General features: G+C 44.0%; 1 protein-coding gene across 1 annotated transcript in view; it reads right to left on the reverse strand.

Moving 5' to 3' along the window:
* MYO1E (myosin IE) overlaps window positions 1-14,238 on the reverse strand; it is a 188,818-nt gene that overhangs the window by 85,000 nt on the left and 89,580 nt on the right. The window lies entirely within an intron of this gene.

Raw genomic sequence — 14,238 nt, forward strand, 5'->3', positions numbered from 1 at the left:
GACCCAAGCTGAAGTCAGCCTACTGAATTTAACGCCTGAACTCTTTAAAACTGTAAAAAGCAAGAAATACACATATTGGATAAACCTGCAATGTGTCCCCTGCAATCTGAGGAACTGTTCCAAAATGACAGCGTCTGAAGAGACATGTATTCCTGGAAAGAAACCCGGGACAGAATAGAAAGAGGGGCGCCTGGGTGGCTCAGTCGTTAAGCGTCTGCCTTCGGCTCAGGTCGTGATCCCGGGGTCCTGGGATCGAGCCCTGCGTTGGGCTCCCTGCTCGGTGGGAAGGCTGCTTCTCCCTCTCCCACTCCCCCTGCTTGTGTTCCCTCTCTCGCGGTGTCTCTCTCTGTCAAATGAATAAATAAAATCTTAAAGAAAAAAAAAAAAAGAATGGAAAGAGACATTTAGGGGAGAACTGGTAAAATGTAAATGGGGTCTGTGGGTTAGGTGGCACTGTACCCATTATCAGCGTCCTGATTTGGAGTATTATAACTGGTTAGGTAGGAAAACATCTTGTTTTTAGGAAATACACACTGGAGAGTTTAGGGGTGATGAGTTATCACTTCTGCAGCTTGATCTTAAAAGTTTCAGAAAAATATTAATATAATTGGTAATATCAATCATTGTGTGTGTCTGGGTGCATCTGGTTGGAGGAAGAGGTGGGAGAGAGCGTAAATGTGGTCAAATGTTACCAGTTGGGGAAACTAGGTGAAGAAGACACAACAGTTGCTTGGTTCATTCTGCCCATTTTTCTGTACAACTGGAATTATTTCAAAATAAATTGTTTGAAAGAGAGTTTATAGGAAACGTTGCAAATCTGAGGATGGGGAGGAAGAAGTAGAGGGAATATTTGTTCACCTGTGTACATGTGAAAAAAATATATATATTTTCCCCGTTTTAAGTCGTGTTGATCGGTGGCTAATAGGGATAGGCAGCAGATGGGTGAAAATGTGAGTCTGAAGCAGAGGGAAAGGTTCTGGATGAGAATACCAGGATGTGAGTGAGAGTTAAGTGGGACTAGCAAAGAGAAGCATGCCTGAGCACAGACTGCACTGGGACCTTGGGCACTGCAGTGGCCACTAGTGGTTCCCCCTCGAGCTCTTTTCCCCACTTCCCTTTCCCTGACAATTTCCTGACTTGGTTCGGGTATCTCGCCCGGTACACCAGATAGAGAAGCTGGTCCCATACTCAGCTGAGCCCATCTGCACCTGACCTACCACCCCCAGCAATTCAACAGTCCATATTAACAAGGTTGCCCCATTAGACTCAAGGGAAGGACTCATGGGAGAGGCTCCTCTCCCCTCTAGGATGTAAGGAGGAACGTTACTCTGATTGCCCCTGGTAGCCATCTGCAACCACCAAGGGGAACAGGAACAAATCTTAGCATGTCTGGACTGTGAAGCAGAGAGCTGGAAAGAACCTGGGTCCTTGATGACATCAATGGACCATGGAGCCACCAGCCCTGAGGTCTCCACAACCTCTGCGTGTTCTGTTATGCGGGATAATAAATTGCCTTAATTTCTCAGACAGTTTGAATCAGATTTTCTGTTGCTGGCAGCTCAAAGCGTATCAAGTGAAATGGGGACCACTGACATTTCGGGAGCTCTGGGGAAGAAACTCCCCATGGAGAGCAAGCTGGCAAGACTGGAGGGGCAGGAGGGAAGGGGGCGGATGAATGCAGCATCCCGGGAGCCGAGGGAGCTGGAGGCTGACTGTGGCAACATGGTGGGGAGACCAAGAAGACAATGAAGTTCTGAAATCTTCCTGCTGGGACCGATTCTCTCAAACCCTACTTTGGGATATAGGGACATATTAGTATTGAACTTGACTCTTAGTTCAAAATGTATAACCCAAGGGTAAAAAACACAGAGATAGTTAAAAAAATTTCTTTCCTAATTCTAGAGTTCAAAAGATGAACATTGTGTGTCTGAGAAATAGTCCAGAAGATGAGAAATAACATCAATTCCAAAGGAGATTTGAAAGGAGCAAACTAGTGGATGTAATCATTGTAGCACTGGCCCGTGAGTGAGCAGCTCAGGCACGTCAGGGACCGTTGTACGGGCTTCACATCCATCAATCACTTGACCTGAATGATAGCCCTGTGGGGTAGGTGCTCTGATCCCCTTTCTTTGATGAGAAATGCTACACAACTCGCTCAGGGACACACAGCTAGTGAGAGGCATTGCTAGTAGGAAAGGAGCCTGGCTCTACTGCTTCGGATCAGGGCACATATTTAAAATCCTCATATGGGTTAGCTGGTCGATTAAAATCAACAGTGTTTTTGCAAAGTCACTCCATGAATAGCACGGTTCATAGCATAATCAAACCTTTCACTACACCCGAGTCTGTACTGATAGACACCTCTTTAATTAAGGCTTCTGCCCAAAACATTTATTATCTCACACACAGTGGGAAGGAACAAATAATAGCCTGAATCCCTGCGATCACATGACAACATGTGATCAAGAAGGAGAAACACATCAGAGAAGGTTCGGGACAGCCTTTTCCAAAGATCCAGTTCACACATTCCCTTCCTGGCAGCCTTCCTGGATCTGGGCAAGAGGCAGGTGTGAGGGGAAGCATCTCTGTTGCTCACCTGGGGGACTGCAGGGCAGCAGAGAAAGGGGTGATCTCTCAGATCCTGTCCTGACAGGGAAAAATAAATCCTCAAGTACGTGCAATAGCTAAGTGTGTAAAATACAAAAATCACACAGACCGGCCAAAGCTACTGAGTAAATGATAAAAATCCATTCTTTAACAAAATGAGAAAAGTGTGAACAAGACACAGAGCTCCTATTTCTTCCCAATTAGTATTGTCAAGCAGACACAATGTTCACCTACAGTCTGCCAAGAAAACGGCCTCATGGCAGCACTCTTCTTGGCTCAGGCTGACGCAATAGGGAGCCGAATGTTTAGTCTGAAGACCAAGTTTGAGCCCCAGCTCAACTACTTATTAGCTTTGAAATTCTTTTCAGTGTTATTAGCAGATACTTTACAGCACTCCTTAACAGTTAGTTTAAAAACATTTTGGGGGCGCCTGCGTGGCTCACTCGGTTATGTGTCTGCTTCTGGCTCAGGCCATGATCCCGGGGTCCTGGGATGGAGACCCATGGCAGGATCCCTGCTCAGTGGGGAGTCTGCTTCTCCCTCCCCCTCCACTCGTGCTCTCTCTCTCTCAAGTAAATAAAATCTTTTAAGAAAACCCATATTTATGTGTATTTCTTTATTTGGCTTTCCCTATATTCCTTTAAGGCATTAATTCTCTTTTTTAGATGAAGCGACTGAAGAAGCTTGCAGAGGTCAGACACTTTATATAGAACAGAACTGAGTCCACCCTGTGACTCAGCCCTCGAGGTCTTTCGTTCCACTACACCACGTGACCGTGGCTGCTAACAGATTATCACCCAGATAACCTGACACCTGCCGGCTCAGCGCATCAGGGAGAAGTGGAAAGAGTGTAATAATGGAGCCAGGCAGTCCTGGCTCGGTGTGTGGCTTTGCCACATTGCAAACGTGAGATGTTTAACATGGTTCCTTTACCTCTGAGACTCAATTTCTTGATGTGCAAAAAAACGGGGGTAGTTAACACCTCGTCTGCCAAGTTGTAACTGATATAAGTGAAAGATGTTGAGACTTAAAGCAGGGACCCAAAAAGGGGCTACTATTATGATTTTGGATAATATATTAATACGCTAGTGAGTCAGCCTTCCTGAATAACATTCTTTGGTGATAAAGGAATTTCTACAATCACACAGGCTGGAAGGTAAGAGTTGCATCGAGCCTGGGGGAAAGGGGAGATTTGAGGTGGTGCTCTTCAAGCCCACAGCCAGAGTGTTCGCATGCAGACCCCAGTCCGGGGTGTGAGCTGACAGGGCCTCCCAAAGCCAGGCCAAAGGGACAGGGAGCCTCAAAGGCCAGGGCTGCTGGGATAAACAAGAAGCTAGGTGGACCAAGAGAAACAGAAGTGTTCCAATGCTAATAATAAAAGGTTCCTGAAATACATCAAAGACAGGAAGGTAGCTTGAGATTCCATGAGACACTTGATGGTGCAGAGACAGGACACAAGCCAAATGTTAGAGGTGCTCTGATTTTTTTTTTTAATCTTTCCATCTTTAACCTTTATTACTCCAAATCTTAGGGATCCCAAATGCAAAGTGTCTTTTGAAGCAGATAATTCAGAAATCTTAGACCCAACAGTGACAGCTATTTCCTTTTCCTCTATGAAGATTTTCATATTCAATCAGTCACCAAATGCTAGTGATGTAGCTTCAAAATATCTCTCATGCCTTTATTTATGTCTAAAACAGTATTTATCTGGCACGGATGCAACCTGCCAAGACTTTACAAACTGGTGTTGGACACATTAAGGACAGAATGCCCTAGTCTCTGGAAAACAACTGCAGCAGAGTATTTCAAGCAAAAAATAAAATTAGGAACTGCACCCAATGCGATGCTTTCAAATTGACAACACGGTTTTAAAACAAGCCAGGATGGCAAGAGCTGATGTGGGCCTAAAGTGATAGGAATTCATTTTGATAGCAATAAAAAGGTCACATACATGTTCTCCACAGCCCCATATTTCCCCACAGAGGTCACCTGGCAAGGGCCCCAGAAACGGCTCCGGCCACACTGCCGAGCTCTTGCCTGGTAATATAGAGACGGTAAAGAACAAACGAAAAACTTACTGGTTCTCCTTCCCCTTTTACCACACGATTTACCTTTTACCACATGATTATTTTATTTATTTGTTTTTTTAAAGACTTTATTTATTTGAGAGGGAGAAAGAGACAGAGAGAAAGAGAGAGAGAGAGAGCATGTGAACATGAGCAAGGGGAGGGAGAAGCAGACTGTCCACTTAGCAAGGAGCCCGACACCGGACTCGACCTCAGGGCCCCAAGATCAGGACCTGGGCCCAAGGCAGACACTTAACCAAGTGAGCCACCCAGGTGCCCCCACATGATTATTTTATTAAATAGATGGGCAACAATGTCTCTGGGAGATCCAAAGGCATCCCATATGTAGTTCTCTAACACAAATCCAAATTCTGCATTTTGTAGTATGGAAGACGAATGAGCTAAGCGGATATGGGTGGCCATGTACTGGACCCACTGGTGTCTACTTGTGTCTTCAGGAGCTCATCATTGCCAATGACACTGAAGGAGCTTGAGTGATTGTGGGTTTGTCTGGTTTTTTTTTAACAGCGATAAAATATGCTTTTATTTACTTTGCTGAGTTAGAGGGTCGTAAAAAAGAATATTGCTCGAGTGGTTGTGTTTATCTGTTGGCACTGTCCAGAGTCCCTGTGTCCGCCCTGTCCTCTTAGTGCTTCACAGGCTTACTGAACACATCAGCTCACACACCAGTTTCCTCTTTGTCTTCCCAGCTCAGGTCAGGGCCTCCTGACCTCACCAGCTATCTGTATGCTCTCAATATCCCATCGACTTACTTTTGTCAACCAGCCTTTTGTGCATCATGTCCCTGCTCAGAGACCTGCAAGATACCAACGAGGCCCACAGGCTTACCCCAGATCACCCAGCCCATCGTTCAAGCACACTTACCTCCCCAAATCAACCAACCCGGCACTGCCACACAAATGCTACATTGGCTATAACAGAGAAACAGAAGTAGAACTGGCCCACAAGGGGCGCCTGGGTGGCTCAGTCGTTAAGCGTCTGCCTTCGGCTCGGGTCATGATCCCAGGGGTCCTGGGATTGAGCCCGGCATGGGGCTCCCTGCTCAGCGGGAAGCCTGCTTCTCCCTCTCCCACTCCCCCTGCTTGTGTTCCCTCTCTCTCTGTCAAATAAATAAATAAAATCTTAAAAAAAAAAAAAAAGAAGAAGAAGAAGAACTGGCCCACAAGTAATGTACAAGGACGATTTGTCAATAGAAACCTTTAACAACCACACGGATAGCCTCCTCACTTTCTCCCCGTCACACAATGTGAGTTCCAGAGGCTCTCAAGCCATTCATGTTTTCTTCCTCCTACACATCCAGCGGGGAGGGCTCAAATCAAGTCCCAACATCTCCGTGACACCTTTGCTGACTGTTTTAGGCCAAAGTGATCTCCCCCTTACATAAAAGTGAACAGCACTTACAGCTTATTTCAAGTGTTCCAGTTTCAAAAGTATCATGAAATAAACATTTATCGTGTACCAGAGAACCCAAGAAGCCTAACATCAGTTTCTAGTCATCAAGCATCGAAAAACTACTTAAAATAAGCACATGCAAATTAAATAATCATAATACGAAGTAGGTGAAAATGAGGGTTATATGAAGTGCTACTGAAATTCAGGAAATGGAGAGATCACTGGCTTGAGATTGATGAGAAGCGGGGGAACTACCCAGGCAAGGACTTGGATGCAGAAGTGAACCTTACCCACTGGAGGGAAAAAAAATAGAGTAATTTGGTTAGAGTAGCAGAAAATAGAGTGGGAGGTATCCCAAGGTAGGGACTTTGGTCTCTACTCAAGTTAGGGGCTTTGGACTGAACTAGGCAATGGAGAGCCACTGAGATATTTTGTCAGAAATGAACACAGTTTAAATGATACGACAGTTTAAGAGCATTCATCTAGCAACCATGTTTGGAAGAGGGTAGGTGAGGGAGTAAGTTTTGGGGTAAAAATAAAAAGAACCATTATGAATTTGTGAAATTTGAGATGCTGTATGTCACATAAATGGGATTATTACAACAATAACTTGTGCTTCAGGCAGGAGTTAGTAAACTTTTCCCATAAAGGCCCAGATATGGTCTCTGTCATTACTCAACTGTGCCATTTTAGCACAGAAGCAAACATAATATGGACACAAATGGATGTAGCTTTGTTCCAGTGAAACTTTATTTACAAAAACATGCTATGGGCCATAGTTTTTGAACCTACAGGTTAGGAGAAAGGCCTACACTCAAGATACAGGCTCTCTCATTTCTCGTAACTGGAGTTCTCTCTCATGTCTTCGTGTAATATGCAACCGTTAACACCCATTTGCTAAGAATGACCCCAACTTTTAGTTGAGAAGAACTCAATATGCCTCCTTAAAAATTTGTCAAAAGAACATATCCATTGAAACTTTTCAAGATAGCTTCTTAAACAGATATTAATCGTGTACATCATCAAGAGATTTCCTAAATTCTGAAAAGATAAAGAAAATGAATCTTTATTAAATGTTTACTTAATAATTATTAGAATTCTATTATTTCATATAGGTCAACTTTATAATACACTGTTATTTTTATGTGCCAAATACGTGTAATTTTTTATAGCACGAGGGTATCTTTGATAAATGCACATATTTTAAACTACACGGCTTGCAAGGAACATAGTATGGGGTGAAAAGCAGGGTTATCTGGAAAACTGACCTGCTGGCTTCCTCTATTGATGAAGGCTTCTTTAACTGAATGCACCAAATGCACGAATCAATACACACCCGTAATTCCCTCACACGTGTCCAGGGCTAACAAGTAAATCAAGATATAGAAATGGCCCAGGTATGGCCATCTAGTGTAGACATGCATCTTCACATAAGGAAGAAATTGAGATTCATTCACATACTCATAAGGTCATGTTCGTTCAGTAAGTCCATCTGTCTGTCTTCTACTGATGACAAAGCACACTCATCAGCCTCCTGGGTTGCAGAAGGCATCATGGCCAACAACCTATAAAGGATTAGGTTAAAACAAGCATCTGTGGTTTGCGGGGGGAGAAGACCTTTACCATAGGTGCTCATGTCCTAGATAACTAACCTTTCCTCACAGTATATGGTAGCCTTATCGCCTCCATGGAAATGTGGGACATTTGAGACACAGAGAAGTGTCACTGACAGTAGGGTGTAGAGAAAGTGCATGGGGTTTAAAGTCAGACAGGGCGAAGTTCAAACAGAGATTCTGCCACATACTAGTTGGAGGATCTTTTGAGTTCTCTTAAGCCTTCTTTTCTGGATGAAACCTTGAGAAACAATAATACCGAGACCCAGAGCAGCTGTGAGGAGGGTGAGGCAACCTGTGCAGAGAGCGCCCAGCAGAGGGCCGGCACTCGGGGGGGGGGGGGGGTGCGCCTTGCCTGCGCTAGCGGTGTGTCAACACAGGAGGTGACTAGGAATCAGGATTCCAGTTGCCTTAATCTTGGTTCTCAACTAGAAAAATTGGGGAGCTTGAATAAAGATACTGATGCTCTGGGCCCAACACCACAAATCAGTTGAAACAGAATCTCTGGATGTGGAGCCCAGTTACCTGTATGGCCGCTGAACTAATAAGGCAATTCAGGAATTGGAAATCTTTACCCCTGGAAAGTTAAATTAGAGAATGCAAGGGACGGTGGAGGAAAGTAGCATCGAGAGCAGCCACTCTCCTGGCCCACCTGCCAGTGGGCTGTTGAGGAAGACTCGCGGAACACCTAAGGCAAATCCTGGGTGTTTATTCCTGACGAGGACTTGACCTGACGGATGGCAGGGGCTGGCAGGAGAGTGTAGGTTAGTAAAAAGGAGCTGACCTACATGGGAGTCAGGCCAGTAAAATAAACAGCAGAAATGATGGGTTTTCCCCAGGCAAACAGACCCCTGAAGAGCAGAGCAACACCCTACTTTGCTGTCAAAGTAGATAGAGGTAGGGCCATGATCTGATGACATGAGCCAATATGATCATCCCTCTGCCCTGAATTCCACCCTGTAATGGGAATCTGGCTCCCCTCATGGACTCAGTTCCAGGGAAATAATTACCTGAGCTGTCCAGGGCAGAATTCTCCTATAAAATCATGAACTAAAGTCTAATTCACACTCATTCGTAAGTATAGTTGGCCAGAGTCAGTCTCCCTGAGGCTGCTCAAGTCCAGCTATTTTGACAAATCAAGTCTATAAACGTTTGCAAAACTCAGGACCAAAGCTTGGATGGAGGCCTGTACTTGAGAAAGCAGCCTGTCTTCTTTCTTGAGTTCTTTCTTTTTAAATTCAATTTGCTACACTGATTTCTAGTCCTGGAATAGTCAACCGCCAATCCATCCTGTCACCATATCCACCTCTTAGGAAAACATGAGTAAGTCTGGGAGGAAATCGATAACACTGCCTCTATGTGCTGCCATCGTCCCCTGTAAAAAGTGTACATTTCATCATGTAGACAAAGTCCCACCTGGGAAATTGGGAGGTGAAGGTCCAAAACAACATGGGAGAGATGAGGTCATCATGAATTTTTTTTTCTTCCTAATGAAATGATTCTAAAAACTCCCCGTCTTACCAGCCATGACAGAAGCCCTTAATGCAAGGAGCAGGCTTCTCTTCCAGCCCCCAGGAAAATGGGTTTGTTTTCTGTTCCCAAATGCATTCAGGCAAGCAGCATTCCACTCAGCCCCCAGCTCTCCCAGCATCAGTGGCTGCAAACTTGGGCCTCTTTACTGAAAACAGCCTTTCCCTGCTTTCCCTTCCCTCCAGCATTATCTGGAAGAAAGAGCTCCAAAACCGGGAGAGACCTCAGAGGTCATCTGGTCAGTAAGTTCACCCATAGAGGAAGAACCTGAGGCCCAGACAAGTGTTAGGTTTGCTGCCCGGGATCCCAGGGCTGGGGAGATGGAACCACAGCATCTCAGAGACAGCAAAACTACTTTCTGAAAGCAGATGAACCACAGCTCTTAGGTAGTAAGGAATTAACACAAAGAAGAGGTCAGGCCTTCTGCCTCACAAGGGAATCTCTAGGGCCCTTGGAATATCCTGCCTGACTTGAGTGCCTCTGTTTGCCTGGGGGCTTGGGGAACTGGACAATGATTTATAAGGGCTTTGGAGAGCATCACATAAGTACTGACCCTTGGAGGAACTAGAGACTACAGGTATTAGCCCGAAACTTCATGGGGGGCTGGAGACTAAACGCAGCATGTGATTGAGCCCAGATTAAAACTCTGAACAACAAAGGTTTGGGTAAACTTCCCTGGTTGGCAAGGCTACTGCCAACTCACACATCATAACTGGAAGGAGGTAACACCATCCATGACTCCAGGGGGAGAGGATGACCAGAAGCTTCACACCTGGACCCCTCCCAGACCTTCTTTTGTTTGCTTCTGATGTGTATCTTTTTGCTATAATCAAACTGCAACCGCAAGCCCAGCATTTTTTTAAGTTCTGTGAGCCAATCTGGTAAATTATTGAGGTGGTGGGAACCCCTGAACTTGTAACCAGCTGGTCAGAAGTGAGGGTGGCCTGGGAACTCCCAAACTTGCAGCCGGTGTCTGAAGTGCAAGCAGCCTTCTGCAGGACTGTGCCTTAACGGTGAAGTTTGGCCTAAGTCTGGGTAGTTAGCGTCAGGAGCCAAAGCAGCTCTTTGTTCTACCATCTCCTGCATTATAGCCCAGCCGCCACCACAGAAACCTCGGAGCAGGGTCTTCAAGTCTTTGCCACCTGAACAGCTGAAAAGGGATTCTAGAAAAGGCACAGGTCCGGCTTCAGTGCCCGCGTACCTGCAGTGACGGTGAGGGCGATTTTGAATGGGGGAGATGTGGGCTGGGTCCCTGAAGCAGCTTCCAGACTTGTGAAGCTCAGGCAACAAGACCATTCCCTTCTTCCTCATCTCACTAGGGTCCCGGAAGGAAGGACAAAAGGCAAGGGAGTGTATCAGAAAACTCACCCTAGGTTCGGGGTGGGGGGGGTGGGTGAGCCTGGTGATGGGTATTAAAGAGGGCATGTTGTGCGTGGAGCCCTGGGTGTTATGCACAAACAATGAATCATGGCACACTACATCACAAACTAATGATGTAATATATGGTGATTAACATAATAAAAATTTAAAAAAATAAAATCCAACTTCATCTTTTCCTAAAAAAGAAAAGAAAACTCACCCTATATTCCCTCCTTTAATTCTGGTCAAGAAAACACCTCCCACCTATCTACTGGTCAGTGACCTCCACTTGGGGTCACAGAAGCATTTCCTGCTAAGCAATAACTCATCAGCACCCATGTATCCCTCCCAAAGGGGCTTAATCTGCATCTAATTAAGTATGTAAATCTAACTTCCAATTTACAGAAAATCCAGTTGAAGGAATTAGTGTAATGAGACCATCAGGGAACAATTAGACAAATCTAGAAGGTGTGTCTGTAAGGAAATGGGGTTGCTCTCTTCACCAGTCAACATCATGAAAAAACAATGGTGGGAGTAGGGAAACTATGGTAGAATAAAAAAAAAAAAGAAAGATTCACGGTCACATGCATCCAGTGTTCCTTGATTTACATAAACCGGCAGGTAAGGACATGTTTGTAACAATGAGAGAAATTGAATGTGGACTGCTTGTTTTTAGATGATATTAAATTACTACTAATTATTTAGTTGTGATAATGGTCCTGGTGCTAAGAAAGATAATGTTGTGTTGTGTGTGTGTGTTTTTTTTTAAGATTTTACTTATTTATTTTATTTTTTTATTTTTTAAAGATTTTATTTATTTATTTGACAGAGAGAGACACACAGAGAGAGGGAACACAAGCAGGGGGAGCAGGAGAGGGAGAAGCAGGCTTCCCACGGAGCGGGGAGCCCGATGTGGGGCTCGATCCCAGGACCCTGGGATCACGACCCGAGCCGAAGGCAGACGCTTAACGACTGAGCCACCCAGGCGCCCCTCTACTTATTTATTTTAAAGAAAGAGAAAGAGAGGGATAGAGAATCTGAACTGGACTCCACCCTCAGCTTGGAGCCCAAGGCAGGGGTCAATCCCTGATCACTGAGATCAGGACCTGAGCTTAAACCAAGAGTCAGAGTGCTTAACCAACTGAGCCACCCAGGCACCCCAGAAAGGAAATGTTTTTATTTTCCAGAGATATATACGGAAATATTTAGAGGCAAAATGTCACAAAGTCTCTATTTACCTTGAAATACCTGAAATCTATATTTACTTTGAAAGGCTTCAGTGTTTTTGTTTTACAGCTTTGACTTTGGAATCATGTAAATGTTTTATAGAATTATAAAACAAAATTAAAATTAAAAAAGTTTAAACCCCTAAAATCCAAAATAAAATAAATGAACCTGTTAGGTTAGGTTGGCACAAATGACACAGAAAAGGATTATTTTAAGTGACTTTTAAAACCCAGTATTTTAACTGTACATCCTATGGACAAAAAGAACTCAGTATTGCTATTAATAATATTGGTAGTTATTTTAAAGCATTAACCAAACTACTTATTTGCTTTATCTATTATATATGTTTACTCATTTATATTTATACTTTTTACACACACAGTATAAAGCAAATAATTGTGATAATGTCATCAGGAACCAAGATTTTCAGGGTAAGAAAAACGGGGTATAGGGGCACCTGGGTGGCTCAGTCGGTTGAGTGTCTGACCCTTGGTTTCAGCTCAGGTCATGATCTCATGGGTGGTGGGATCAAGCCTAGAGTCAGGCTCCATGCTCAGTGCTTGAGATCCTCTCCCTCTGCCCCTTCCCCAACTCGCACATGGGCTGTCTCTAAAATAAATGGATAGATCTTAAAAGAAAAAAATGGGGTACAAATACAAATATCAAAGAAGCAAAAACCCTATACTCTTAAAAATGAACTGGAAATTATCAGTATGAACTCATGTTTCATTGTTTTTCTTTAAAAAGTTTTTTTTTTTTTTTTTTTTTTTTTGGCTTTTAGCACTCTTAGTGACAGATTGGTGGTCTCTAAATGCCATTTCCCAATAAAATGAACCAGGACTTTTTGGTGATATGGCTGACTTGAGGGCTCAGCAGAAAATATACAAGAAAGCCTGATTTTTTTTTTTTAAGGATTTTCTTTTTAAGTAATCTCTACACCCAACGTGGGGCTTGAACTCAAATCCCTGAGATCCAGAGTCACATGCTCCACTGACTGAGCCAGCCAGGCGCCCTGAGAACCTGGCATCTTTTTTTTTTTAAGTTTTTTATTTTTATTTTTATTTGTTTGAGAGAGAGAGAGAGAGAGAGACAGCGAGAGAGGCAACACAAGCAGGGGGAGTGGGAGAGGGAGAAGCAGGCTTCTCGCCGAGCAGGGAGCCCAATGTGGGGCTTGATCCCAGGACCCTGGGATCATGACCTGAGCTGAAGGCAGACGCTTAACCAACTGAGCCATCCAGGTGCCCCAGAGCATGGCATCTTAAATAAGGACACTATCAAAGTCTACTCAGGTCACATCAAAGGGACATGGGAGCCAATACAAACAGCTCTCAATGGCCGAAGACAGGACCATTTGAGCCCCAAAGAAAATCACCATGTAAGTATAAACAGGTAAGATATTTAAAATCCATTAGTTTGGAAAGATACTGAAAACAACAGTTTACTTTGGGAGGTTGATAGGGCATCAACTCATTGCTTCAAAAACTGGTAAATAAAGACAACAAATCAAGCCTTGTATCTCGTTTTCCCACATAAATTGTATTTTAGGGTAACTAAATAAAAGAATTCCAAGTAATAAACATAGAAAGAATATCAGAATTAGAAAATAACTATTTTTCAACCACTAATTAAACCATGATGTGAGATGAGAATTTATAATGGATGGACCCACTGGTCATCTGAACATCACACCAAGAAAGACCAACAGGCATTAAGTGTGCAGCATCACAGATGAAACGTTTTTGCCAAAATAGTAAATCTGAACCTGATCAAACTTTTAGATCTAATGACAAATTTACAGGAGATACAGGAGACAGTGCAATGTGACAGTACACAACCAGCTAATCCCAGACTGTGGAAAATTCTGCAGGACAGCCAACTTTTTCTTTAACAAACAAGTGCCAGGAAAACAAAAAGATGAAACTGTTAATGATTCGGAGACTTGCGATACATACAGCCAAGTGCCATGGGTGAGCCTTGTCTGGAACCTGAGTAAAAACAAACCAACTATAAACAAGACATGGAATTGGAACACTGGTAACATTAGATAATGTTAAAAGAATTATTCATTTTTCAGGTATGGTAAGAATGATCGTTGAGAAGCACATTCTAATTCAGTGACAAGTGAAATGATGCTCGACCTAGGATTTGCTTTAAATAACCAAGCAGGGGGGGCGCCTGGGTGGCTCGATGGTTGAGCGTCTGCCTTCGGCTCAGGTCCTGATCCCGGGGTCCTGGGATCGAGCCCCGCATCGGGCTCCCTGCTCAGCGGGGAGCCTGCTTCTCCCTCTGCCTTGGTCTCGCCCCCTGCTCATGCTCTCTCTCTCTCTGTGTCTCTGTGTCTCAAATGAATAAATAAAATTTTTCAATAAATAAATAAATAACCAAGTAGGGGCAGGATAGAAGGACCAGAGAATTGGCCATCT

This window comes from Eumetopias jubatus, unplaced genomic scaffold (genome assembly GCF_037043125.1).
Source record: "Eumetopias jubatus isolate StellerSeaLion01/CBP00866 unplaced genomic scaffold, mEumJub1_p1.0 scaffold_7, whole genome shotgun sequence".
Classification (NCBI taxonomy): domain Eukaryota; kingdom Metazoa; phylum Chordata; class Mammalia; order Carnivora; family Otariidae; genus Eumetopias; species Eumetopias jubatus.